This window comes from Episyrphus balteatus, chromosome 2 (assembly GCF_945859705.1).
Source record: "Episyrphus balteatus chromosome 2, idEpiBalt1.1, whole genome shotgun sequence".
NCBI lineage: Eukaryota > Metazoa > Arthropoda > Insecta > Diptera > Syrphidae > Episyrphus > Episyrphus balteatus.
In genome coordinates this window covers 105,024,631-105,051,571 of record NC_079135.1, presented here as the reverse complement: position 1 = coordinate 105,051,571, position 26,941 = coordinate 105,024,631, and the positions used below count along the sequence as shown (strand labels likewise).

Here is a 26,941-nt window from a genome sequence, read left to right as displayed (position 1 = left end):
ACCAGCTACCCAATTCGTTGTAAGAAAGTTTTGTGCTTGAAAACGAATAATTTGATTGATTCTTTAGCTATATATAAGTGCATATGGGAGACACTGTACTGAAAAAATATTATTTTATTAAGTTCTTTCTACGATAAGTTTTGTACTTATGTAAGTTTCTGTACTTAGTACAAAATATGTACTGCTCCTAGTACTCTCTATTGACTACCTTATTATCTATTCACTGTCTTGTTAGAAAAAATTTCTACTCAGTACACAATTTTGTACTCATAATTTTTTTGAACTCATTAATTTTAAATCAAATTAACGGTTTTTGAATTTCTATTGATACAAATATCACGTTAAATCAAGGAAAGCACAAAATAAGTGTGTTATTTGGACATTTTCAATGACTTTTAATTGTTCTTTGTATTAATTGAATTGTGTTACGCATATGCACTCTATAACTAGCGGAAGAGCAAGATTTATCAAACAATATCTCATTTGTCAAACGATGAAAAGTAATTTAGAATGTAGGGGGTTTGAAGACTTGTGGGATATTTAAATTGATTCATAAAAAAAGCTTAGACTCTTTATAAATAATTGAAAATACATAATAATATCGTGGGCACAAAGCCAAAACCACGAATCTGCAAAATTGTAGTTTTGAGAAAAACGGCTTCAAAGTTTTGGAAACACATGCAATCTTATGGAAACTCGTGCAACAAAAAATTATATTTAAGGCTTCTATGCAACAGATGGAGGATTTGGATTGACGCAGTGAATAGAGGGACCGATAACAAGTAAAAATGACACATTAAAGTCAAAATGTCCAAAAATGCAGATTCGCGGTTTTGGCGTTGTGCCGACGATATAGTCGGAGAGGCGACCGTCGAGTTCAAATTTCTCTTGTTTAATATGATAAAAAACATCTCCTCTCAATGACTTAAATAAACAAGCGTTTTTGCAAGACACCAAACCGATTATTAAATTTAATAAATAAATAACTAAGCAAGTTGCACACAATTTTGCGGAAAAACTACTCCAACCTCAAATAAAATTAAAAAAAACACATCTTTTATCACGACTTAAACTTTACCTACCTTAAAAAAAAAGAGCAAAAATAAAACTTTGATACCTACCACATTTTTCCGGAATCAAATTGTGCACATCCTCATATTCTTTCCCGTATCCGCACGGAATCTTGTGCAACAAACTTTTTTTTTCGTTCAACCACACAAAAAGGTCTTGGGTCTTGCTAGCAATTTTAAAAAGAAGACGAGCCCCATTTTCTTTTTAACAAATTTTCAAATATATGACATATACGAGGCAGCAAGACATTTTCCATCTTTGCTCAAGGTGTACCTAGTTTTTCTTTCATTTTTTTTTACTCTTTGCTCCACTGCACTACAAGCAATTTTTCAATGTTTCCTGAACATTTTCATAGCAGCGATAAGGTTCACCAAAGATTGTGGGTGGAAGAGGAAGAAAAGAAATGCCAGCAGCCGATCGTAAATTTTCCAAAACTGGATTATAAGGCATTTTTGGTTATTTTGTTGACAAAGTTTGTTCCTGCTTGGCTCCAAAAAAAAAAAAAGAAGAAAAATAAGCCACTTCCACTTGCAACGCTTGGCATTAACAAAAGATTTTCGCGCATCATGGCATAGTAGTTGGTATAAGTAGGTTGAATAGGTTAAGGTTGAGTTTTGGGTTGTTCCATTTTCGACAAAAAAAAATTTGTATTTTCCTTGCAAAAAAAAAAAAAAAAAAATAAGGATAGCGTGATATGATGGGGTTGTGCATTTGTTTGTGTGTGTATTGTGTGTATGTGTGTGTGTCGTTAGGCAGCCACCTCGCCGTGAATCAATTGAAAGTAATTTGAATAAATTACGCGAAATTGTGGCGCGGCTGAATGGCGGCAACGACACGACGCGGTAACGGCGCAACGCCGCTGGCGTCAAAGTTTTTTTTTTGCCGACGATGCAGTAGCACCCAGCATTCAGCAGGATAGTTTCAAGCCTGAATATAGGATTTAGTATAGTGTGGAGGTAGAAAAGAGACCGAATTAACATAGATACATAAAAGGGTACAAAATAATAATGTCTGATATAACACAGCTCCAGCTGAAACATGCGATTACTACCTACTACTATATTGAATGATGATGTAGAATAGAGAGTATATGTTCGAAGGTAATTGGCATGATGTAATGAACTTCAATTACAGGGCATTCATTTTGTTCGAGGCCTTCGTTTGTAACGAAAATGATAATGATGGTGTGTAGAGTAGGTAATATGAGTGAAACAGTATAAATTTTGCAGAGATTGCAAATTTTGTGTAAGATTAATGCACAATGAAGTGGAAAATTAGGCGTCAATTTGAAAATCAAAATTTGGGCTCAATTTTGCAAAAAAAAAGTTATTTAATTTGATGGTATTTCTGTATTGAATATAATTTCTAGAAAATATACGTCAAATAAAATTGACTTTTGATACTTAAACACCTAATTTTGGGCCCAATTTAAATTTAGTACCATCAACTTTCTATACCTACTTAACTGCAAGAAGCACCTTCAGCCTTAATAGTTGAAACGTCGCACATAGAGATATTTGACCCAAAAAGGTGATCAAAATTATTTGTTGGCATTTTTAAATGAAAATCGTTCTTAAAAAGTGTAATTAATAAAAAACAATAATTATTCACCATATTTTACAATTTTTACAATTTGTATTAACCAATAAGATGTTTCAATATAAAAAAAAGTTACACATACACCCCAGTGACCCGCAGTTAGATTTCGGAGCCATTAAGCGAAAATAGGTTAAGTATTTTTTAACCACTAACTCGTGCAGAGAACAAATTATAAAACAAAATGGCGGAAGTTGGCGAAACTTTATACCTATTTTCTTATCTGATAAAAATACTGCGAAAATTATACATAATACTAAGTTTTTAAGTACTAAGGGCTACTATATTACTTTTTTCTTAATTTTTGGTTTTTACCAGAGTAAAAATAGAAATTGAATTGTTAAAGAAAAAAATCAAAAAAATCTTGACCGCCGCACCACTGCCGTTTGACGGAAAATTTCGGCACACCACTGCCGCCCCCACGACTGCACCATGTCCGCCCCATTTCATTTTGTATGAAAAATTTGGCGACCCATGATACATAATTTTGGATAATTGAAAAATAAAAAAAAAAAAAACTATCGACGAGAAGGAGATTCCAAAGCACTTTCAATTAGAAGTCCAACGCTTTAACAACTCGACCACCAAGTCATGTTTGTACGATTTGTAACAATTATTGTTACTCAAGTCAAAAAAAAAAAAACTTTGAAGATGACTTAAACATTTGTATAAGTACGAGAATAAAATTTATTTTCATTCAAAATGAAATGGTGCGGACGTGGTGCAGCGATGGTGCGGCGGTTAAGAAATTTTAGATCTTGGTGCGGACGTGGTGCAGCGGTGATGCTGCGCAATAGAAATTTCTAATAATAATGCGGACGTGGTGCAGCAGTGGTGCGGCGGTCAGAAAGTGCTGCGGACGTGGTGCAGCTGTGGTGCGGCGGAGTTCCATTTTTACTCGGGCAGCTTTTGTGAAAAAAACAATTTTAACTCTCTTATTAACATTTTTATTATCGCAAAAAAATCTAATTTCGATAATATTTTCTTCTATGAGTCATAAAACCTCCAATTTCGAAGCTTTTTTTATTTTTTCTTGTCTCTTATCCCCAATTGAAATTTAAAAAAACGTATACTGTCTTAGTACTGAACAAAAAGCAATGAGTGCGTCAAAGGACTTGAAAAGTCCTTTAATAGATAGATACTTAAAATCAAATGCATACTTCAAAGCTTAATAGTGAATTTGTTTGATCCAAAAATAATGATGTCAGGTTTAGCTGCAAATATTATGTCTGTAAATTTAAAAAAAAATCTTCTTCAACACATAAAGGTATATAATATTCATAAGATCCTTTTTCTTTAGAAAAAAACTTATTACCTATATTTTCCATAAGCAAAAAAAAAAAACAACATAAAGAAAGTAACATTTTCTTCCTTTTAAAGCCAAGGACATTCCTTTCTTAAAGAACCCTTCTCTTTTTTTTTTTTAAATTATGACCCATACCTACTCTATCCTACTTTTCTTTTCTATTTTATATTTTCTTATATTCACAGTGCCTTAACTGAACCACAGAGATTCATTACATCCACCAAGAAAAACACGACTCTTTGTACCATAAAACATATTTTCCACCTGTTCTTTGGTGGCTTCTTTAAAGCAATTAATTTCCATTCACATCATACTTTTCTATTGAAAGAGAATACGTGTATACTCTTTTCTCTACTCTCTCTATATATCTAACATATCTCTACTCTATAAGAAGAATCTTTTTCCTTAGAATGAACGCGTTTATGAAACGAAACTCCAAGACGTGAAATAAAAATACACAAAAAAAAATAATAGAAAAAACGAAAGAAGACAAGGACTTCCTTTCGTTATGTTTAGTACAGTATAACTAGAGAAATATAGAATGTTATATAGAGAAGTCGCTATTTTATGCATTTTCCATTACACAGTGACTTACAATCCCTTCCTCCGTGACTAGAAAGATTGTATTAAGACACGAGTAATATAACGTGTGCACTGGCTTCTTCTTTTTCTTCTCTATGTGAAATTATCAACAGCACGTACTTTTAAAAAAATATGTCCTTTACAATCTAACCTACATACTTAAAAACATATATGGGTAGATGCACTCATACATAATATTTTTTCTGGTAGGGTTGGGAAATAATAGGGCAAGTTTAGGATTCGTAAGAAAATTCAAGCGCAAGTTAGAAATCGAAAATGTGAAATAACGATGATAAAAAAATGTCTATCCATCATTTAGAGAGGTCTTACATTATAAAATTAAAAGTTGAATTATTTTTTACTTAAATTTAAACAAACTTTTTTTTTATAAAACCATTTTTTTTTAATTTAGTAAAAAACCAAAACCATTTTTAACGCAATTGATTTTGCATATTACCTATTTATTAAAAATAAATAAGTTTTAAAAACTGGTTTCATTTTTTAAGTTTTATTAAAAATTATTTTTTGTGTATGATTTTTTAAGAAAAAAATTTGAATTTAAAAATAATTTATTATAAAACTTTAAGCTTAAAAAAAAACCATTTTCATGCTATTTTTAATTTTATTTTATAAAATTATGTAAGCGTTTCACACATATTTTATATAAATAAAATTTAATATTCTGAACAACTTAACCTATAAGAAGCAAGTACCTACGTGCGACCCAGTCATGTATTCAACTTTTTATGCAATACAATGTGTTAAAGTGTATAAAGGAATATTTTGTATTTTTATATTATAGCCAAAGGCAGATTTGCTGTTTTTGTTTTTGTTTTTTTTTTTATTTAGTCGTTTTATACGAATTTTGATTTTTTTAAGTTAAAAAGGGCGGGTTCAAACACATATTTAAAGTAAGTTTGTTTTCTATTTAAATCTTACTTGCTCTTTAGGACAAGTATTGGTTTCGTGTCGAAAAAAATTTTCGTTTTAATCGAAACCAACAATGTCTACGATATGAGATTTTAAGTTAAGCTTTTCGCGGGTATCAATCATTTTAAGTTTAAATAAATTTTACGAAACTCGCCGCGTATTTATAAGTAATATCTCTTCGCCCACACGTTTCCAGACGAACTTTCAAACTTCGTGGTCACGGGATTAATTAACGGGTTTTCTTCAAACTTGGTATAGATGATTTTTATGAAATTTTTAAAGTTGGTTTTTTTTTTGTTTTTTTTTTTATATCTCACTTAGAAAGTGTACCTCCCATACAAATTTTTCAAGTTATACCAAATAACTCGAAAACGGCTCTAAAAATGTTGATAAAAAAATTTTTGTATAATTTTACAAAGAAGAACCAACTTTTGATAAAAAAAAAAAAAATTGGAAGGTTAGTAACGGTACCTGCCATAGAACCGTTTTTTTGGTTTCAAAATATCTCTTACAAAACTATCCCCATTTCAACGAAAATTTTTATACAAAAGCGTTTAAGTAACCGTAATATTAAAATGTTAGAAAATTTAGAAAAAAAAACACATTTTTGGATTTTTAAAAAATATTTCAAAATTTTTTTGTTGAATATTCAATTTTTTGAAAACGGGTTTTTGAAATGTTTCTAAATTTTGTTTTTAAGTGTAAATTAATTTTTTTTTTCAAAATGGCATACCAACTTTTTTTTTGTTAAATGTTAAAAAATTTTTATATATATTATACAAAAATTAATTTTTTAAAAAACGGCTCTAACGATTTTCAATTTTTTTTTTTTCTCAAAATTCCTTTTCATACAAGAAATTAGATGGCATACTTCGTTTTTTGATTAAAACCTTTAAAAAAAACGTTTTATTAATTATAAAAAAAATTTAATGTACTTTTTTAACAAATGGTTTAATTAAGTCTAATTATAATTTTGCTCTTATTTTTTATAAAAAGCTTTAAGATAAGATCTACTTTTACCATGAGAGCAAGTACGTGCGACCACAATCGTGCATTTTATTTTTATTTTGTTTAATTTTTTTTTTTAAATTTGAATTTTCCTTTTTTGTTATAAAAAATTTTAAGTAGATTTGATTTTTTATAATCAGAAGATAGGATCGATAAAATCATTAACAAATTTTCAAAAAAAAAAAAAAAATGATGTCAAATTAAAAATGTATAGAGGAAAAAACACTCAAACTGCTTTTCTTACTGAATAATATGTTTCTCATTTAGCTCAAATGGATTATGTTATTTTTTTCAAAAATGGCTTTAACATTTTTTAAAAATAAAATTTGTGGAAAAAATGTGGTAGGTACTTACTTACTTTCTTGATATCAGACTTTCTCGAAAACGACTCAATCCGTTTTTACTTAATAAAGCCTTATTAACCACAGCAAAATATTAAAAAATTATACTTTTAGATTTAGATTTTTTTTTACCACATTTTTTCAAAATGCGTCGATTTTCAAATTTTGGTTTTTGTTACGATTTAAATAATTTCTACAAATCTTCTTGTTAAATTTTTTTTCCTGATAAACGTCAATTTTTGACCACTGTAAATTCTTTTTTTCTATAGAAAGGATCTTAGGTTACCTTTACAATACATTTTTTTTTTTGAAGAATCTCGGAGTAAAACAATTTTTTCCTATTAGAATTTGTTAATAGCATTGTTTTGGTGATTATTTGAGACATTCTTTCCTTTCAAGCAAATCGACCTTTGACTATTCCATACTACATTCCCCATACATATGTACATATTTATATATTTTAACACATTCTTTTTATGCAATTTTTGTCTTCTCGCTGACTTTGTGTCAGATTTAGAGACTGCAAATGTTACATTCATTTTTTTCGCTGTTGTATTTTTCCTGCTGCTGCTGTTGCTGCTCCATCATGGTGCTGCATATAACACCCATACTTTTTTTTTTTTTTTTTTGTACTACAAAAGGACCCTTTCACAAAGCGGAACAAAAGGAAGGAGCCACACAATAAGGATACCGGCGGCAGAAGCGGGTGAAAAGTGCAAATTTAAATTTTTTCATCTACTGAAAATGTAAGAAGCGGAATAATAATTTTTCCATTATCAAGCACAGGAAAAAAGGTTGGTTTTGGCGTGCGGAATTTATTTTTTTCTCTTTATATTTCTTTAAATATAAATTTTCTTACAAAATAAAAGAAAAGGTGACTTTTTTTCATTCTTCTATATAAAGTGGCAAATGGCACACCCTAATGTAATAAAATTTTGTTAGTGCATACATTTCAGGGAAGGTTTGTGGAAATTTTCCTTTTATTTGGAGTTGTAAAAATGATGATATAATATACCTATCATCATCCTGACACATACACACACACACACACACACAGGAAATATCACCAACATAACCACCAAATTGGTTGGAGGTGCTTTCTTAAATGAATTTTATGGTTGCCACTGAATAAAGAAGAAAAGAAGAAAAGAACGGAAAAGTTGCTCACTTTGCTACTGGATTTTCTTAAATGCTCTCTATCGTGTAGGCAGGACAATAACTTTAAAGTAAAGAAGTGTTAGAAACCCATGAGCACCTTGCATGTACACAGTCTCCTTTTTTTCTTTTTGAATCTTCTAGGAAAATACATAACTTGAATTTGTAGATAACTGGCAAGCTAGGGAAATGTAGTAGTTTTAATGGCATATACGTGCTAGTATGTCCTTTGACCAGGTACAAAATCAAAAATAACTGAAATTTTTGTCATAGTCTATTAGTCCAACAAAAACAAAATTGTTGTAAGGAACTTCAAACATAGCAAATAAAAACCACAATTTTATCTTAATTTATCTTTATAAATTCAATCAACATATGTGTCCCACCCGTGACGATGTGGAGCATTTCTTCGTTGTAAAATCGTCTGCCATATCAAACTTTAATAATTTAGAGTACATACGACTGAAGTCAAACTTGTTAGTGTTACCTAACAGTTTTAGAGGATTCCCTAGAGGGGAAATTGAAATTTTTTCTTAGGACCAAAATTAACGGTAGGCACTTGCCATATATGACTACAATGAAAAAGCTTGTTTTTCTCAAACGTTCTATTTTTAAAGTCAAAAAAATATTTTTTTGTTATTAACGGAATACCTGCCTGTCATAGAGCCGTTTCAACTAAAATTTTTGTACAAAGGCCTAAATGTTAAAATTAAAAAAAAAGCTATTTAAAAAAATTTGTCTGTGGATTTTGTTGTCCATACGAAGTAAATTTTTTTATAACAAAGAATTTTTAGAACTTGTATTTTGAAAATTGTTATAAACGTTTATTTTTCAAAAAATAAAAAGAAATTATTATTCGACGTATTAAAACAATGTTATTGAAAAAATCATGGGCAAATTTTGATAAAATTGCTTAAAAGAATTAAAAAATATTAAAAAAAAATTTTTTTTTTTTAATTAGACCTTTAGAAACGGAATAAGGTCACATGATTTTTAATTTTTTCTTATCGTCGGAAACACACTGGCCAAGAGTTTTCAATTTTTTAAAATTTTCTAAAAAGATTTATATCAAATTTTATAAAGTTTTGCTGGAAAAGTTAATTTTGAATGTAATGTGTTTCGGTTCAGTACCAAAGTAAAATAAAAATACAAAAATTTTTTTTTTATAAAAAAAAATTTATAAATTTCTATGCCTTTTCATGTAGGTATGAATAATTTCAAACATAGAGCTGCTAGAAAAAAACTAATGTTATTTTCGGAATCAGCACCCTAAATTTAATTAGAAATGATATACAACGGTCTGGAAAAATGTTGTGTGTTTGGCAGTGAAATTTATCAAAAATAATTCGTAGAAAACAATTAATTGAAAAACAGTTCCTTAATAGACCAGTGCCGATGCCTTCAAAAACATTAAAAAGTACAAAAAAATCATTGTAGGATGAAACCCATTGAATAAGGAGGGGAATATGATAAGAATGAAAGGAAAAATAAATTACGGGCGAGTCGAGTTCGGGAAGTGGGTGGGTTGAGTTTTAAATGGTAAAAAATGGTATATCTCGATTTCCGGCAAAACTACAAATCCTATAGAAAAAAGTTGTATGGCAAAGTTGTAGGTAATAAAAAGATCTACAACTTTTGTACCAACAATTTTTTCACATAACCTCAAAATGTATGTGAAAAATTCAAAAAACCGAGTTTTTGGTTTTTTATTTTTATCTTTTTCAAAAACAAAAATTTTTTTACGAAATTTGTTGAAAACTTACCTTATTATGTTCCAAATACACTGTAATTTTTTTGATTTCAAATATTAATTTGTTCACCTTATTTTGACTTAATACCAAAAAAATACCCTAATTTTCAATCAAAAATTCACGTGTCAAAATATCAGCTTTTTTCAAAAAGTCGGTGGGCATTTCGTTCGTTAAAATGTCTATTTTCTGATGGTGTAAAAAAAATTTTACATTAGTATACTATAGAACATGTTCTAGTAAAATTCAAAAAATGAAAAAAGCTTGAATTCGAAAAAAATTTTTTATCATTGTTTACAATTTTGGCCTATTTATTCAAATTTACACTTTAATTACTCAAAAAACGTAAGATTTCATGTAACATTGATTAATCTTACGTTTTTTGAGTAATTAAAGTGTAAATTTGAATAAATAGGCCAAAATTGTAAACAATGATAAAAATTTTTTTTCGAATTCAAGCTTTTTTCATTTTTTGAATTTTACTAGAACATGTTCTATAGTATACTAATGTAAAATTTTTTTTACACCATCAGAAAATAGACATTTTAACGAACGAAATGCCCACCGACTTTTTGAAAAAAGCTGATATTTTGACACGTGAATTTTTGATTGAAAATTAGGGTGTTCTTTTGGTATTAAGTCAAAATAAGGTGAACAAATTAATATTTGAAATCAAAAAAATTACAGTGTATTTGGAACGTAATAAGGTAAGTTTTCAACAAATTTCGTAAAAAAATTTTTGTTTTTGAAAAAGATAAAAATAAAAAACCAAAAACTCGGTTTTTTGAATTTTTCACATAAATTTTGAGGTTATGTGAAAAAATTGTTGGCACAAAAGTTGTAGATCTTTTTATTACCTACAACTTTGCCATACAACTTTTTTCTATAGGATTTGTAGTTTTGCCGGAAATCGAGATATACCATTTTTTACCATTTAAAACTCAACCCACCCACTTCCCGAACTCGGCTCGCCCGTAATTTATTTTTCCTTTCATTCTTATCATATTCCCCTCCTTTTTCAATGGGTTTCATCCTACTATGATTTTTTTTGGTTTCAAAAATTATCGACCCTGGTCTATAAATGATTTTCTGCCAAAAAAAATAATTATTTTTAAAAAACAGTTCATAAAGACCACATTTATATTGAAACAAGAAGAAAGTTATTGGCCTTACGAAAAGGCCAATTGTGAGTGTAACCTTTTTTGACGTGATAACGTCTTATAAATCGATGAACCATGACAGCCACCACAAAAAAGTGACGCCATTTTCTAACGTTACACTCTCGCACTTTCGCAGTGCGGCAAAAAATTTCAATTCAGAATTAAAAATAAACTATTAGAGATACAAAAATCTTCTATAGCTTATTTGAAAGATAATAACCTAAAGCTAAATCCAAAAGAAGGATTTTTAAAAATTCCGTCATTTAATAGGGTAAACAGGGGTAAAACGGAAAGATGAAATTTGGGCTAAAATCTAAACGCGAAGTCGTAGATATTTGAGATTAATTTAAGAATAACTGTATTGAAGAAAAAATTTTAAAAATTTTGAAACTAAGCTATAACGTTTTGTTTGAACGTTGTACACGTGATAGGGCTATGACAAAATGATGATTTTGGGTAAAGGAAATTTTTTTTTGACAATTCTAAAGATGCCAGATGAAAGATGAGGGAAAAAAAATTAGGCGTCTGATACGGATTTTTTTCCAACACTCTGCGTTTCGAAATATGAATTTTTGAAAACATCTTGTTTTTTAGGGGTATTTTTGGGTAATTTTTGATTTTTGCGAAAAACCTTAAAACACCAGTGGAGATCTGTTGCTCCCCGAACAGCCACCAGTGTGGGAAGTACCGTAATCTCAGTCTGGAAATTCGACATGGTTGACTTTAAAAAAATTCTAACTGCTCTTGTAGGCATCTTTGAAATGAGATTGATATGTCATATGAAAGGTGAAATAATAAGCTTTCACATGGTATAAAACTTTTTATATGTTGTCAAACAAAAAAAGTGATTCCATAGCCTGAGAACATAAAAATAAATGTTTTTTTTGCTTTTTTTTAAGAAATTTGATCGAGTTCAAAAAATGCTAGCTCTTTTTGTAGATGTCTCATTGACCTAATCGATACATATATTTTGAGCTAAGACAATAAGCTTTCAGATGGTATAAAATTTTGTATAGGTTGTTAGGGAAAAAAATGGAATTAATGACGTGAGAAGATAAAAATTCATGTTTTCTTTGCTTTTTTTGATGAAAATGATTGTTTTCAATAGATTATTTTTACACTTTTTGCGCATTATAAAAATTTAAAAATTAAAGAAAAAATACTTGGCTTTTAAATTGCATAACTTTTTTTGTAAGCTTTTAAAATAAAAAAATTAATAAAATGAGAAAATAAAAAGGTATTTTTTTAGCTTTTTCTTGTAAATTATGATTGTTTGAAATAAGTAAACGCTTCAATTGACTCATTTTAAACAAAAGCACACAACCTGTTTTTGGACGACATTATCACGTAAAATCATCGTCCGTTAATTGGCTTTACAGACAACCTCTTTTTTTTTTTCAAAACATATATTCATCTTTTATTTTATTTTATTTTATTTTATTTTATTTTATTTTATTTTATTTTATTTTATTTTATTTTATTTTTAAAAATCTTTGCTCAGTTTGAATTTGAATTATATTTTACAATGAAATTGTATTAACAAAAGTTTTAAGAATATTAGTAAAACCAAGAAAATAATAGTCTTCGTGAATAATTATAATTCTGAATTCTCATTACGAAAAAAAGCATAGGTAACAAAAAACATTTCCAATAAGTAGGTTACTTACATTGAAATCTCCGAAGGTTCGAGGAGAAGAAGAGATCTTTAATTAATCCGTATCTGAATGGAAAATCATTCAAAATCTGTAAAGAAAGAAAACAAGAAAGAAAAATAAGAATAATTGATTTATAGAATTAAAGAAAATAATAATTAGTTAGGCTGTTTTGAATTAATTAGGATTTAAAAATTTAAAACTTTTTTTTTTAATTGGTACCCCATTCATTTTACGGCAAATATTTTTTGACGAAATTAAGAAGAAATTTATCTATAAATCAATAACCATGATTTTCCCTTCCAAGCTAGATTTATGTTAAATCACAACAAAACTATATTTTTTGGTTTGAGTTAATTAGAATTAGATCAAGTTGCTTCAATATTTTTCTCTCGACTTTTATCTTCAAGCTGAAATTCCTCTTCGAAAATATAACTTCATTCACCACCGAAAAATATTTTTGTGCGTTCATATTTCTTCATTTTCTCCATGAAAATACTCTTCTTAGTTATTAAAACAGAAAGATGCTATTCATAATAAGAAGGAAGAAGAAACTCTCGAAGACATGCTAGACTCTGGTGTCTATACATACCCTACAACAACTATACCATCCGTAATAGATACTGTGCAGTTGGAAAATGATTTATGATGATGACCATTGCTATAGAAGAGCATAATAAAAGTTGTACAACTTCAGCGTTAAAATGTTGTCGTCTTGGCGACACTTCCTTGTAGCTATTGTAACACAGTGCAATATTGAGTATACTCATATTTTTTTTTTTGTTCTTCTATTTTCTTTTCTTAATGTAGTTTTTTTTGTGTCTTGAATTTCTTGCTTATGGCTGATTTATTTTTAAGGACAATTTCTATTCGTTTAGAAAAGTCAGAGAAAGAGAAAGAAAATGAAGTGAATGAAATCCTTGAAGAAGATTGAATATTTGTCATGTGAAAAAGTATCGAAGTTTTGTTGTTAATTGGCCATGGTAAGTTACACCATCAAGGATATAATACACATAAATGAGTAAGCAATTGTTCGAGATTTTGATTAATTATTTTATTTTATTTTTTGTACTTGTTTTTATTGTTTATTTATTTTTTCAAAATTAAGACAGCCAAAGCAAACCAACCAGAATTATAGTGGTTGTTGGGTGTTAAAAAGCATGACTAATGTTTTTGTTTTCTTTTTTTTTAGAAAATTTTGAAAATAAAGCAATAAAAAGAACTAAGAGAAGTTTTAAGGTTTTAAAGACAATTTCTAAATAATTTTTCATATAACCATAATGCTCAATTCTTTTAAAAAATACGGCAAAGCTAAAATTCTGACAAAATGATCTCATACAAGATGCAACTTAACGAAGTAAAAAGTCTTCATAAAGAATAAAGACCTCAGGAAGCTAAAAGTTTGACTTAATGACCTCATTCAAGATGCGACTTTATGAAATAAAAAGTCTTTATAAAAATTAGGACCTTAGGAAGCAAAAAGTCTGATTTAATGACCTCATTCAAGATGTGACTTTATAAAATAAACAGTCTTCATAAAGAAAAAGGACCCTATAAAGCCAAAAGTCTGACTTAATGACCTCATTCAAGATGGGAATTTATAAAATAAAAAAGTCTTCATAAAGAATTAGGACCTAAGGAAGTACCTAAAGAGTCTGACTTTATGACCTCATTCAAGATACAACCTGATGAAATAAAAAATCTTTATAAAAATTAGGACCTTAGGAAACAAAAAGTCTTACTTTATGACCTCTATCAAATAAAAATTTTTTTACGATTTCATTTTTTTTTTTCTTGTAAATGGTTTTTGTTATCCAGAAAAATAAGTGGAATATCTAATTCATTTTGAGGTCTTAATTCTTAAAAAAGTTTTTTTTTTTTGTAATTTTAAAAATATTTGTATCTTCTTTGAATTTATTACAAAATATTCTTTTTTAATTAAATAGAACTTATTCTTTTATGCAGAATTATTGCAAGCAAAGCTTTCACATTCTTAGGGTGCTGGGAAGTAAGTCAACTGGTTTAGTAAGTTTCCTCTCAGTGGGAATAAAATCCCCTTTATAGTAAAGTGGAATTAGTTCCCATGTGGGAACAGAACGCAACAAGGTACAGTTTAGTTAAAAAAACTGTTGTTATTGACACCTTTCTGGCGACTTTGCATAACCGAAGGTGGGCAACAAAGTTAACTGAGCAGGACAGAGGACCCGAAAATAGATTTAAAATCTTGAGAGCCCCCGAAACGGGCCAGGCCAGATTAGTTAAAAAGACTGCCGACACTGGCGACTTCAAATATCGTTTGGACCGCTCACGCAAGTTCATTGCTTGCTTAGAATGTGTTACATCGCAAGGTAGACTCCAATGTTTGTTAATATTTTTGTGTTATAATTTGGCAAACGGGAAGTGGAAAACATTTGCCTAAACGCGAAGCGGAAAAAAGTTTTGACCATGGGAGAATTAATTTTGAGGAAATGATAACGGAGTTACGAATAACAGAGTTACGTGCGACAGAGTTACGGCCGTCAAAGTTACGCGAAACCGAAGTTACGAAAAATTAGAGTTACGAATTCTAAAGTTATGTAAAGCTATGACATGTGATTTTTGGGTTGGCATCAACAATTGCAACAACAGTTCACCACACCAAAATAACGTCTGTAAAAAAAAGGGGTGGTTTGGTTATTATTTTAATATAAATAATAACAAAGTGGGTATTACAAAATACGCTATGAATAATCGAATCGTTTATTTCAGAAACAGCATAAGTCCATGACCCATGAGCACTAACTTTTCAGGAGCAACAAAAAACTGTTTTTTATGTAAAACTCCACAACACTTCAAATTTAGAGTATGCCGATTTACAATCTAGCTGAAAACGCATTTAAAACCTTAAAAGTATAAACTTTTTTTCAAGTCTTAGCGGGTTTTTAAGCCTTTAAAGTCGGTGGACTTATGTCGTTTCTGAAATAAATGAATTTTTGTTGGTAAAACTTTTGTTTTCATCTAGACATAGCTTTTGAACCCTGCTTCTGATAGATTAAATCTTTACCTCTTCATTGATGTATAACTTTAAAGCTTGCGTGTCATGATGGCTGCCAAAATAATTAAATACTGGTAAAATGTCATATATTCAAGAGTAAAACACGCTGCCACCGCGAGGAAATCTGGCTATAACTTTTGAACCCTGAGTTCAATTTTAATGAATTTAATAGATATAGATAGAGTAACTCCTAACCTTTCTATAGATGTATAACAAAAGGGCGTGCGTGTCAAGATTGCTGCCAAAATAATTTAAAACTGGTAAAAAGTCATGTATTTAACAGTCAAAAATGTTGTCACCGGGTGAAATTTTTCCATATATTTTAAACCCTTTCCTTTCAGTTTTCGTATTTTGGGGGGTGTGACATACTTAATTTTTTTCCAGAAGAGAAATACATAAATGAGAAATTTCCAAAAAAAAAATTTTTGGGAAAAATGGACTTATGCTGTTTCTGAAATAAACGATTCAATTATATTAATTAATAGAAAAAAAAATACGTATTTGCAATATTAGTTGGACAAATAAGAAGTTAAATTCAATTATGTCCCCCAAACTTACATAAGTATACTAGGGTTGCCAGCCGTCCGGGTTTTCCCGAACATGTACTCTTTTTTGGCTGTGTGGGGGACGTCCGGGATAGTTTCTATCAATTGTCCGGCAATGTACTCTTTTCTAGCCTTTAAGTATCTCACTACTTGTATGCTACTCTTAATTCATTTAGCACTAATTTTTCAATCGTCAGTTAGACTATCATAAGAATACATGTCAATATAAAAAAAAAAAACTTTTATTCCTAGGAATAAGCTCTGAGGTTTATCCGACTATTGAAAAATTGGCCCTTATTATTCAAAAAGCGAATCGAGTTCATTAAAAGCGAGGCGTTTTTATTTTGGTTTATTATCTGCTCAATTCTGTTTTGTATTCTGTTCCAATATAATCAAAATTCAAAAATATACAATATGGCAACATTTTAAACGATTAAGGAAAATCTAAAGCCACTTAAGTAAGTTGCTAAGTCAAAAAGACCATTTCTTTGCATTTAACTAAATCGTTTAAAATTTTGCGCAATTGGTTTTCAATGGATTTTTAAAATTTTTTTAACTGGAATTGCATTGCAACTTTTGTAGTATTATAGCTCAAATGTTTATTATAATACTATACCGAGAAGGCCAAACTTTGTCTCAGAGTTTTTTATTTATTTTTTTATTTGTGAAAAAATAAGAAAAAAATGCTACGGGAACAAGGGTTATAAATGTAATTTTTAGTTAAATTTTAATAGGATTGTTCGGTTATTTTTTTTATAAAATTATGCATTTTTTTTGTCCTAGTTTTGTACTCTTTTTTTTGTCCTTATTTGTCCTGGAAAGTCCGGGATTTTGCATCTCGATTACTAGTTTCGTCAAAATATATCTGGCAACCCTAAAGTATACTCATATTTTTTTTTTCTATTTTAACGTTTTTGCGATCTTCTCACAAAAACAAAACCATATATGTATATCTATACCTATCCAATCAAAATTTTACAAGATTAAAAACACGCATTTTCGCTTTACTCATTTAGTTCTGACCAATGAGAAAAATGTTAATCTCTTGTTTGTATTTCCATAATTCCATGTCGTTCCTTTCAATTGTTGCCAACTCAAAAATCACATGTCATAGCTTAACATAACTTTAGAATTCGTAACTCTAGTTTTTCGTAACTTCGGTTTCGTGTAACTTTGACGCTCGTAACTCTGTCGCCCGTAACTCTGGTATTCGTAACTTCGTCGGTTTCCCAATTTTGAGGTGTGAAAATAAAAATTCGCGTGTATTTGAAAATAAAATGCTTGAATTTATCGGTAAATTCAATATTCGGCTTCTAAAGTTATGCTCAATATGATGTTCAGTTAGAAGAGCTTTAGAATTATCAGCCTGTTCCTTTAATAATTCTGTGCTACTTGTGTTATATCATGTCTCTAAAGATAAACTAATCATTCCTAAAACAATATTTTACCCCATCGAAGTTTTATTGGAGCATATCAAACAAGTATGAAAAAAAATTCAACATCAAAAACGCGGAAGCAATTTCACTAATTGGCTGAAATTCTCAATATTTTATGTGAAGACTAATTTACTCCCAATAATCTCTTCTGATGTTGTTTTGTCAAGTATGTTATTCATTTAAAATCAAATCATTCAAATCTTTGTCTCAAAAAAAAAAAAAAAAAAATCATTCTCAATTTGTTTGCATGCGTGCGGAATTACATAAAAAAAAATTCTTGTTTCTTTCTATTCAAGCTGATTAAATTTCTAAGAATTCTCAATCTCAAATATTGACAAACTTTGGTTTGAGAGCTAATATTTTATAATATTGAAGGATGTATCGATTGCAAAAAACATACAAACACACTCTGATGAGTTATTCCAAAGAATCCAATTTAAATGATCCTTTAAACAATTTCATCTGAATTTTACGACTTTTTGTTTTTTTTTTTTTTTTTTGTGCCTCTGGATTTTCCGCATTGACAAGATTTTTTTTCCTGCATTAATGAATGTTTCAAAGTATATAAAAGTACGTCAACTTAAAAATTGTTAGATATAGAAAAAAAAAAAAAAACAAACCAAAAAACATCCCCTCAAATGAAGTTTGATTTTTAAAACATAAAAAAAAACTCTTCAAGTTCTTATTTTATTATCCTGTTATGTGAAGAAAGCCAATAAATCTTTATGAACTATGTACGTTCTTCAGCTATATGGATACCTAAAATAACTCCTGTTTCTAAATTTTCTGCCAATGACAGTTTTTTTTTATACTTTTTCTATAAAAATGCTTGATAATGATAAAATGTAACCCCCACCCAATTTTGAGTTTTTTTTTTTTTTTCAATTCAAAAAGATATAAAATAAGGCCTTCTTCGAATTATCTGCCAATACCAGACAGAAAAATGGAGATAAACAATTTTCTTAAAAATGAAAAAAAAAAAATACTGTAAATGGCATTTTAAATGGATCAAGAATTTCATCGTTGGTATTAGAAAGATAGAGAGAAAGTATAAACACACTCAAATAACTTAGAAAAAGGACCGAGGACACTTTTCGTCTGCTATTTTGTTACATAAATATCCTTCAAACTATAAAATGATTTAAAATTGAAAATATTGATCTAGAAAAATATATTTATTCGAATCAAATTCGAAAAGGAATCGAAAATTACTTTAATCTTTGATTTAGTTTTTGTTACGTGTGTAAAATATGAAGTTGACAAGGACACACACACACACAAACACACAGATAGAAATATAAAATAAAAATATTATCGTATTGTGGTGTCCCTTTAGAGGATATCTGTGTGCCACCACCATATTATTATGGGGACACTTTTGTATATTCTCGTAAGTATCGTAAATTCCAATGAATTTCTGTTGTAACACTGTTGGCGCTGCTGGCTGCTGATGATGGTGCTATGCTAAATTTGTGTAATTTCCTCCATCTGATGGAGGGATTTGAAATGGGATTAAAATAATCCCCAGGCGGGCAGTCTGTTTTGTTTATTTGCTTACACATTTTCTCTGTGTGTATTGTTTATATTATTATTTTTTTTTTTTTTTTGTAAATTTTAAAGAAAGAGTATAAACTATAGAGTAGAAAGGTACTATACTGATACTTTTGGTTTTATATCTGAGATTAAATTACTTAAACATCTTGCAACAGAAATGCCATAGTAAAAATAGGGATTAAAAAAGGGTTCGCTTGGATACGTTTTAGTTTTTTTTTTTATAAACTCTTTAATTTATACTTATAGCAGGTGGTGTTATATTAGTCTCATTAAAAAAAAAATAATAAGAAATTAAAAACAGGTACTGTTTTCTAGATTAGTGGTTTTTAACTAAAAATAAAAATGTTGGAAACACAAAGGCTTACATATTATTGCATATATTTTTCAATAGGGTAAAAAATGTTTAGTTTGAACAAAATTAATGAAAATTTAGATTTTATCCAAAAACTTATAAAGAGAGGTTAGGAAAGTTGAATATTTTATTATTTTTTTATGATTGATATATTTAACAAATAGCACAGAAAGAAGCAGCATAACACCCTAAAGATCTGCTAACATACATCTTTAACAATTGCTTATATTAAGTAGAAAAATAAACTAAAATTAAAAATACATTTTAACTTTACAAGTTAAATTCTTTGCTTTGCAAACCAAATTCACCCTTTGGCAATTCAAATTCAACATTTGAATATCAAATGCTTGAATTTATTAATTTATTCTATGTCATTTTTCTTAAACCTAATGACTTCAATCTCGAACGTAGGTCTTATGGGTGTGAGTCGAATACTCATGGTACCCTTTTGGGTGAGAAGGTAAGAAGCTGAGCTGCAGTTTCGAGCGACTAAGTGGCCATACAAAATCCTGAATGACAACTTCTATAATTTAGCTGGTATGCCATATTGTAGTAAATAAAGATTAACAACTTAAACCAAAATTTCAAAAAATATGCAATCAATAACTCATTCTGAAAATTTGATTTTTCAAAAAAAATTAAAAAAAAAAAAAATTTCAAAAATTTAATTTTTTCAAAATTTTATTTTTGATTAAAATTTAAATTTATAGATATGTTCTTTCTTATGCAAAATTTTGATTTAATTGAATTGGCCATTGGGGAGAGTTTTAGAATTATTAAAAAAACAAAACTTTTCTCGTAAAAAGGTAGACCTTGTCCAAAAAATTACACTTGATTTTTACTTGCTCAATAGGGCAAGTATTGGTTTCGTGTCGAAAAAAAAATTTGAGGTTTTAATCAAAACCAACATTACGATGATGGAGAATTCCAAAAAAGTGGGTCTCGCAATTCCGTCTGTGCGTCTGTACGTCTGTACGTCCATCTGTACACATTTTCACAGCCTAAACGCGTAGATGGATTTTCTTCAAATTTGGTACAGATGATTTTTATGGAATTCTGAAAGTTGTTTTTTTTTTTTTGGTTTTTTTATATCTCGCTTAGAAAGTGTACCTCCCATACAAATTTTTCAATTTAACCAAATAACTCGAAAACGGCTCTAACGATTTTGATTAAACTTTGCAGACATAATATTCAAAGCTATTGCAATAAAACTGATTTTTTATTTTTTTCCAAAAAAAGTCAAATAAAAAAAAATTTTGTTCATATTAAAAAAAATTTGCCCTAAATGTCTGCTCTTCCCCAACCTCAACAAAATTTCTTAAAAAGTTATATAGAGGCAGCTCGCAAAATCTAAAAGTAAACTAACATAAAAGTGCTTTGAACTGCAATAGCAAGTACGTGCGACCCCAGTCGTGCATTTTATTTTGTTTTGTGAAGTGTTAAAGGAGTTTTTGAGAAAATTATCCTTTTATAAAATTGGTAAGCTAAGGTTATATAAAAAAAAATTGCAAAATCTCCTCTGTTTAATCTCCAAAAACAGATACATACCAATTTCAAAAAGAATCGATTCATACTTTTCGTTTTAATTTAGATTAGAATTTTATTCGCTGCTCAAGATTTCAATTAAAATAGGACAGAACTGGGCGGCAACATTTTGAAAGTTAGGGGCCAAAATAAAAAAACAAAGCAAAAGGTAAGAAAACTTTAATAAAGTTTACAAAAATATTAAAACATAAAATATTGAACTAAGCCTAATTTTTCAATCGTTAGTTAAACTACACAGAGAAAAATATGACCAGCTAAAAACTAACAGATTGCCATATTGTTTTACCGTCCATACATTTCATAAGGAAATCTTATTAAAATCAACGATTAATAAGATTTTTTTAAGGAGATTTCTTATTATTTTTATAGAGAAAATCTTATGAAAATTTGACTGAAAAGTTGATTTTTTTTGCAACTTAGCACTAGAACAAAAATCGCGATCAATATTTTCATGGCAGGTTGGTTCAGGTGGTAAGGTGGTCGACTAATGATATGAAGTCTCCAGTTCGATTCCCAGCCTGGTCATCGTTTTTTTTTATTTTTTGCAGATTTTAAAACAATAAGGAAAACCCGATTGTTTTAATAAGGTTTCCTTCTTGGATGAAAACCATAGAGAAATCTTATTGTTTTTGTTCTATTTTATGTGGTCTTTTTTTCTCTGTGTATGAGAGGAATAAATGTCAATATAAAAAAAAAAATTTTATTCCAAGGAATAAGCTCTAAGACCCGTTTGCTGAATTGAAACTTAAGCATTTAAGTTCAACATAAATTGTTATGTGACAATTTACGCAGAGCAAAAAGTAGAGAATAAGAGTTTATGTTCTACATAAATTATTTAAGTGTCGATTTAGCAAATGGCCCTAACTGAGGTTTATCTGACTATTGACAAATTGTCCCTAAGAAAATAAAATGCACGACTGGGTCGCACGAACTTGCTCTTAGAGTTCAAGTTGATTAAATATTTAAGACTTTTTATATAGAAACTTGGGAAATGTAGGTATATAAAAAAAAAAAAAAAAAAAACAAAAATTCATTTTTCAAAAAAATAAAACAATATCTGAAATCAAATCGCCCCACAAAACAAGTATGCAATTTTATTTGATATATTAAGGTGCATTTTTAGAAAAAAAATTTTCAAAATCGTTAGAGCCGTTTTTTTTAAAACTAATTTTTTATAAATAATTTTTTGAAAAAAAAGTTTAAAAATAAAACTGGTATGCCATTTTGAAGAAATAACTAATTAACATCTAAAAACAAAATTTCAAAAAAATTCAATGTCCCGTTTTCGAAAATTTGATTTTTCAAAAAAAAAATTCAAAATTTTTTTAAAAATCCAAAAATTATTTTTTTCAAAATTTTATTTTTGGCTTATATTAAAATTGCATAAATGCTTTTGTATAACAAATTTCGTTGAAATACAATAAGTAGTTTTGCAGAAAATCCGATTTGAAAAAAGCGGTCCTTTGGCAGGTACCGTTAATAATGATTTTCAAAAAAAAATTTTTTCTTCAAAAGATAGATCTTGTTTAAAAACTAACATTGGAATTTTTTTAACAAAATCGTTGGAGCAGTTTTCGTGAAATTAAACTTTTCCGAAATTTTTGTATGACAGGTACCGTTATTTTTGGTCCAAAAAATTAATTCCAAAAACCCCTCTGGAGAGTCTCCAAAAACTGCTACATAGCAAGTTTGAAGTCAATCGGTCCATCCGTTTAGGCTCTAATTCCTTATACAGACAGACAGACAGACTGACAGACTGACAGACTGACAGACTGACAGACTGACAGACTGACAGACTGACAGACTGACAGACTGACAGACTGACAGACTGACAGACTGACAGACTGACAGACTGACAGACTGACAGACTGACAGACTGACAGACTGACAGACTGACAGACTGACAGACTGACAGACTGACAGACTGACAGACTGACAGACTGACAGACTGACAGACTGACAGACTGACAGACTGACAGACTGACAGACTGACAGACAGACGGACAGACGGACTTCCGGGACCCACTTTTTTCGCATTGTCTATCATCGTAATATCATGGAAAAATGTTATCTCAACTTTTTTTTTTTGTACGAATGCATAACTTGATATATAGTACCTATATCGCAAGTAAAAAGGGAATAGGTATTAGTTGAAAAAATGTTTTTTTCCGGCTTTTTAATTATTGAGTATAACAAAGTTTTTATAACATGGACTTCTTTGTCTTGCGAAATTGGCCATAATTGACTCGTATTTTCAAAGGATTTGTAACTTTTCTAATGGATCCTTTGAATGCTTAAATAAATGTGAGCTAGGCATAATATCTCATGTTTAATTTTACTAAGCTTAAGCTCCTTAAAAAAATTTGCGTTTAATATGGCCCACCCTGATTTAAGACTGTTAATTAATGAAATAGAAAAAGCGTCAATGAAATAGACATAGACAATGGTTTATTTAAAAAAGAAAGTGTAAAAAGTGGGCCATATTAACCGCACAAACGCTATTATTATAACGAAATGAATACAATTTATTGACTAATCTGATTAATGTGTGACAAAAACAATAATCATTTATTCTCATTGATTAAAACTTCAATATTTTTGTGTTATACAAGAAAATTTATCCTTCAAACTACATTATATTATGCTTAATTTAGGTAAATGGAAGCTTAATAAAAAAAAAAAAGAAAAAAAAAATATTCATTTCCAAAAACAATCAAAAGTAATCAAGCCCAATCAGACTTAATGTTTTCATTTACTTGGTCTACGAAAGACTAAATCAGCTTGGGTCAGCTTAGCTTCTATGTTATTCTATTGACACCTCATATATCCAATAATAATCACACAGGATTAGCTGGCAAATAGAATTAATTTGTTATGACTGCGGCAGTAATTGTACACACAATCAAATACGACAAAACTTACTACTACTACTATTGAATATGTATATATCAAGCCAAAATACGAAAGTGACTTTGGCCTTAATGTCTTTTATTGGATTTGTATATTTGTGTTTGTTTGTGTGTGTATGGTGTTTTGTGAAAATATGGGTGATGGCCTAAAGGAGGATGGAGAATAGAATCGTTATTATGGTTAGTAACACGTCTGCCAAGTCATTGTTTTGACATGCAAATGTTTGTTGTATGTTGTTGTAGGGGATTAACACAACACTAAATTTGACGGATAAGATAAATAAGCATTTCGCAAAATTGATTATTTTACAATTTACATAGAACACATAGAGAGAAGATTGAAGAGAATATTTACAATACATAGCTTTGAGCTATAAAAGCTTACAAATTGGTCGCATGTAATTTCTTAATTAATTTTAGGTTAAAGTGAATGTTAGATTTAATATGGTAATTGTTTTGTAACAAAACATTAGACAGCCAATACCGCCTCCCCCAAAAAAACTAAAAATTGCTTTAAATTGCTTAAATCTTTCTAAACTTTTAATTAAAATTCTCCAAAACGTCCAAAAATGTGCTTATTCTTTTTTTTAAGTTGATAAAAGCAAAAAATAAAGGAGTAGATATGTATTTAATCGGTTTTATGTATATGGGCATGTACGTTCCCTCATATCTTCCAAACTACTTATCATTACTTAACAAATAAGGTACTGTTCGAAGCGTATTGCTTTCCCACTGGTTATAAGCTATGCAAAGTTTTGTAATATGGCACCACCTAGCGAAAAAAAAACAACAAAAACTTAAAAGATTTTAGTTTTTGGACTTATTTTATTTTGTTTAAATTCATTTAGGTAGGGTTTTAATTTTGAAAAATATTTAAAGAGCCTCTGCAAATGTGCATAGTGTATGTCATTTATTTATACAAGGTGCAATATTAGAAGACCTTTACATAACCTATAACTAGGGGACAATTAAGACGCTTAAAACGATACGTCATTTGTCAAATAGAGTTCAATAGTTCAAATGTTATGAGGGAATATACATACCTACATTACATAAAAATAGGTAAATAATGGTAAAAAAATTGGTTGGGTGTAGTTGAAAGGTATAATATTATCAATAAACATCAAAAGAGATAAGGCCAATCAATATTGAACATCTGTCGTTGCCGTTAAGGTTGCTAAGGGTCTTATAAATTAATACCTACAAAAAAAAAAATACTAAAATAATTTCTTAAATTTTCATCATCGAATGGAATGAAGAGACAGCTTGTCTGGGATTCCTAAAATTATTACAGCCTCTAGCCGTTCAATAATAACAGCTTAACACTTCCATCTTAATAAATTTTTAGACCAGATTTTATATAGGCTCAGTATTATCAGAGAGAATTTTTTTCAAAAAACTTTCCCTAAATAAAAACTAAAACCCAAAAAACCCCCATGATGGAAAGTTAAAAAACAAAAATAAAATAAGAAAAAAAATATATATATTTTAAATACTGTTCATCCGTTGGAAGTTTTCTGCTCCACGCACGGTTAGCGATTTTTTATTCAATGATAAAGAGTTCTTTCGCACTGATGATGTTTTCCTTGGAGGGTTCTCTTCTTATAACATGGATGGGTGAATGATTTTCACGTAAAATCATTCCCCAAATCCCCACAAGGATGTAGATAAATTCTAAGATAAATTCAAAAAACAGCGAAGGAGAAGAACAAGAAGAAGAAGAAAATGAAGAAGAACAAAAAGAAGAACGAAGAAAAAGTAGTAGCAACCAACTAACCCAAATATTGAAACTTTCCCAAACCATTATTCCTTATACACACATAAGAATACCATTTATATATCCTTTTTGATAGATACATATAGACACACATAAGAAGAAATTCCATCTAAACACATGCAGCAGCATCAGCTCTTAGGGTGTATAAGAAAGCCAAAAAAAAAAAAAAAAAAAATAGGAATCAAAACTAGGACAAGTTTATATCGAAAAAGTTTATAATCCTTAAACTAAGACGAAGCTTTCTCTTGTATCCCTCGCACTCACCCTTGGCTCTTGTCTTACAGTCGTCTTCTCGTCGTCGTCGTCCTTGCACAAGAAAATCCTTTTATCTTAAATAATTTTTTTTTTTTTTTATTTTTTTTTTTCTGTTCATGGATGAGAAATAATAAGGAGCAAAAAGGATGAAAGTAATAAGGGAAACATTGGGTCTGGTAGAAGAAGAAGTTTGTTATTTTTTTGGGTTTCTAATTTTTTTTTTTTTTTTTTAAGGGAAAGGAAATTAAGATGAACAGAACAGAAAACGAACAAACTTGTGTTGCTCACTTTAGGGTGTGATTTTGGGAAGTTATTTTATGTTGGCTTTTCAGTTTTACTTTTTGACGAACGAAAATCAATGCAATGATGTGTGTTTTGTTGGTATAATATTTTCAATGTATTTCGAGAAAAGTAGAACAACAAAACAAAAAATAAAAACAATAATCATCGTGATGGATCAACCTGTTTAAGAAGTTTGTTTTAAAACTTCGGATCTAGATGAAAACAAGAGAGGATTTTGTAATTGCAAACAAATGAAATGAAAGAGTCAATGAAAGATCAAGAATTGACTGTCGTATTTTTCTGCGAAAGAATCATCAAATACAAACGACTAAATGGCTTGATCTAACAGCTAATAGACTTTCCACCAACACGTTTGGTTGATGGGAATTAAGCAAATCTTTGAGCTTCAAAGTGTTTCTAAGTGCATCATTTTGTGCGTTGGAGAAGATTGTAACACAGCTCGAACTCCAACAATTCGAAGTTTCTATACAAAAGATATATAAAGATATAATATTTCTACACATTTTGACTACTTGTATTCTTCAGACCTTTAGATCTTAGGTAAAGTCGAAGAAAATGTGGTTTGACGATAACTTTATTGGTCTAGGATTTTGAATCTTATTTAAAATTAATTTGTTCAAGGGACGACGGTTTTTTCAATATTTTTTATGAAAAATTAAAAGCATTTATAGAAATTTGAAAA

At 29.2% G+C, this 26,941-nt stretch overlaps 1 protein-coding gene across 2 annotated transcripts in view; it reads right to left on the bottom strand.

Moving 5' to 3' along the window:
• The window catches only part of LOC129911426 (furin-like protease 2), a 280,911-nt gene that overhangs the window by 229,360 nt on the left and 24,610 nt on the right, over positions 1-26,941 (bottom strand). For both annotated transcript variants that reach the window (XM_055989229.1, XM_055989230.1), the window contains exon 2: positions 12,565-12,640. The gene's annotated coding sequence lies outside the window, so the exon portion shown is untranslated. The remainder of the gene's footprint in view (positions 1-12,564; positions 12,641-26,941) is intronic.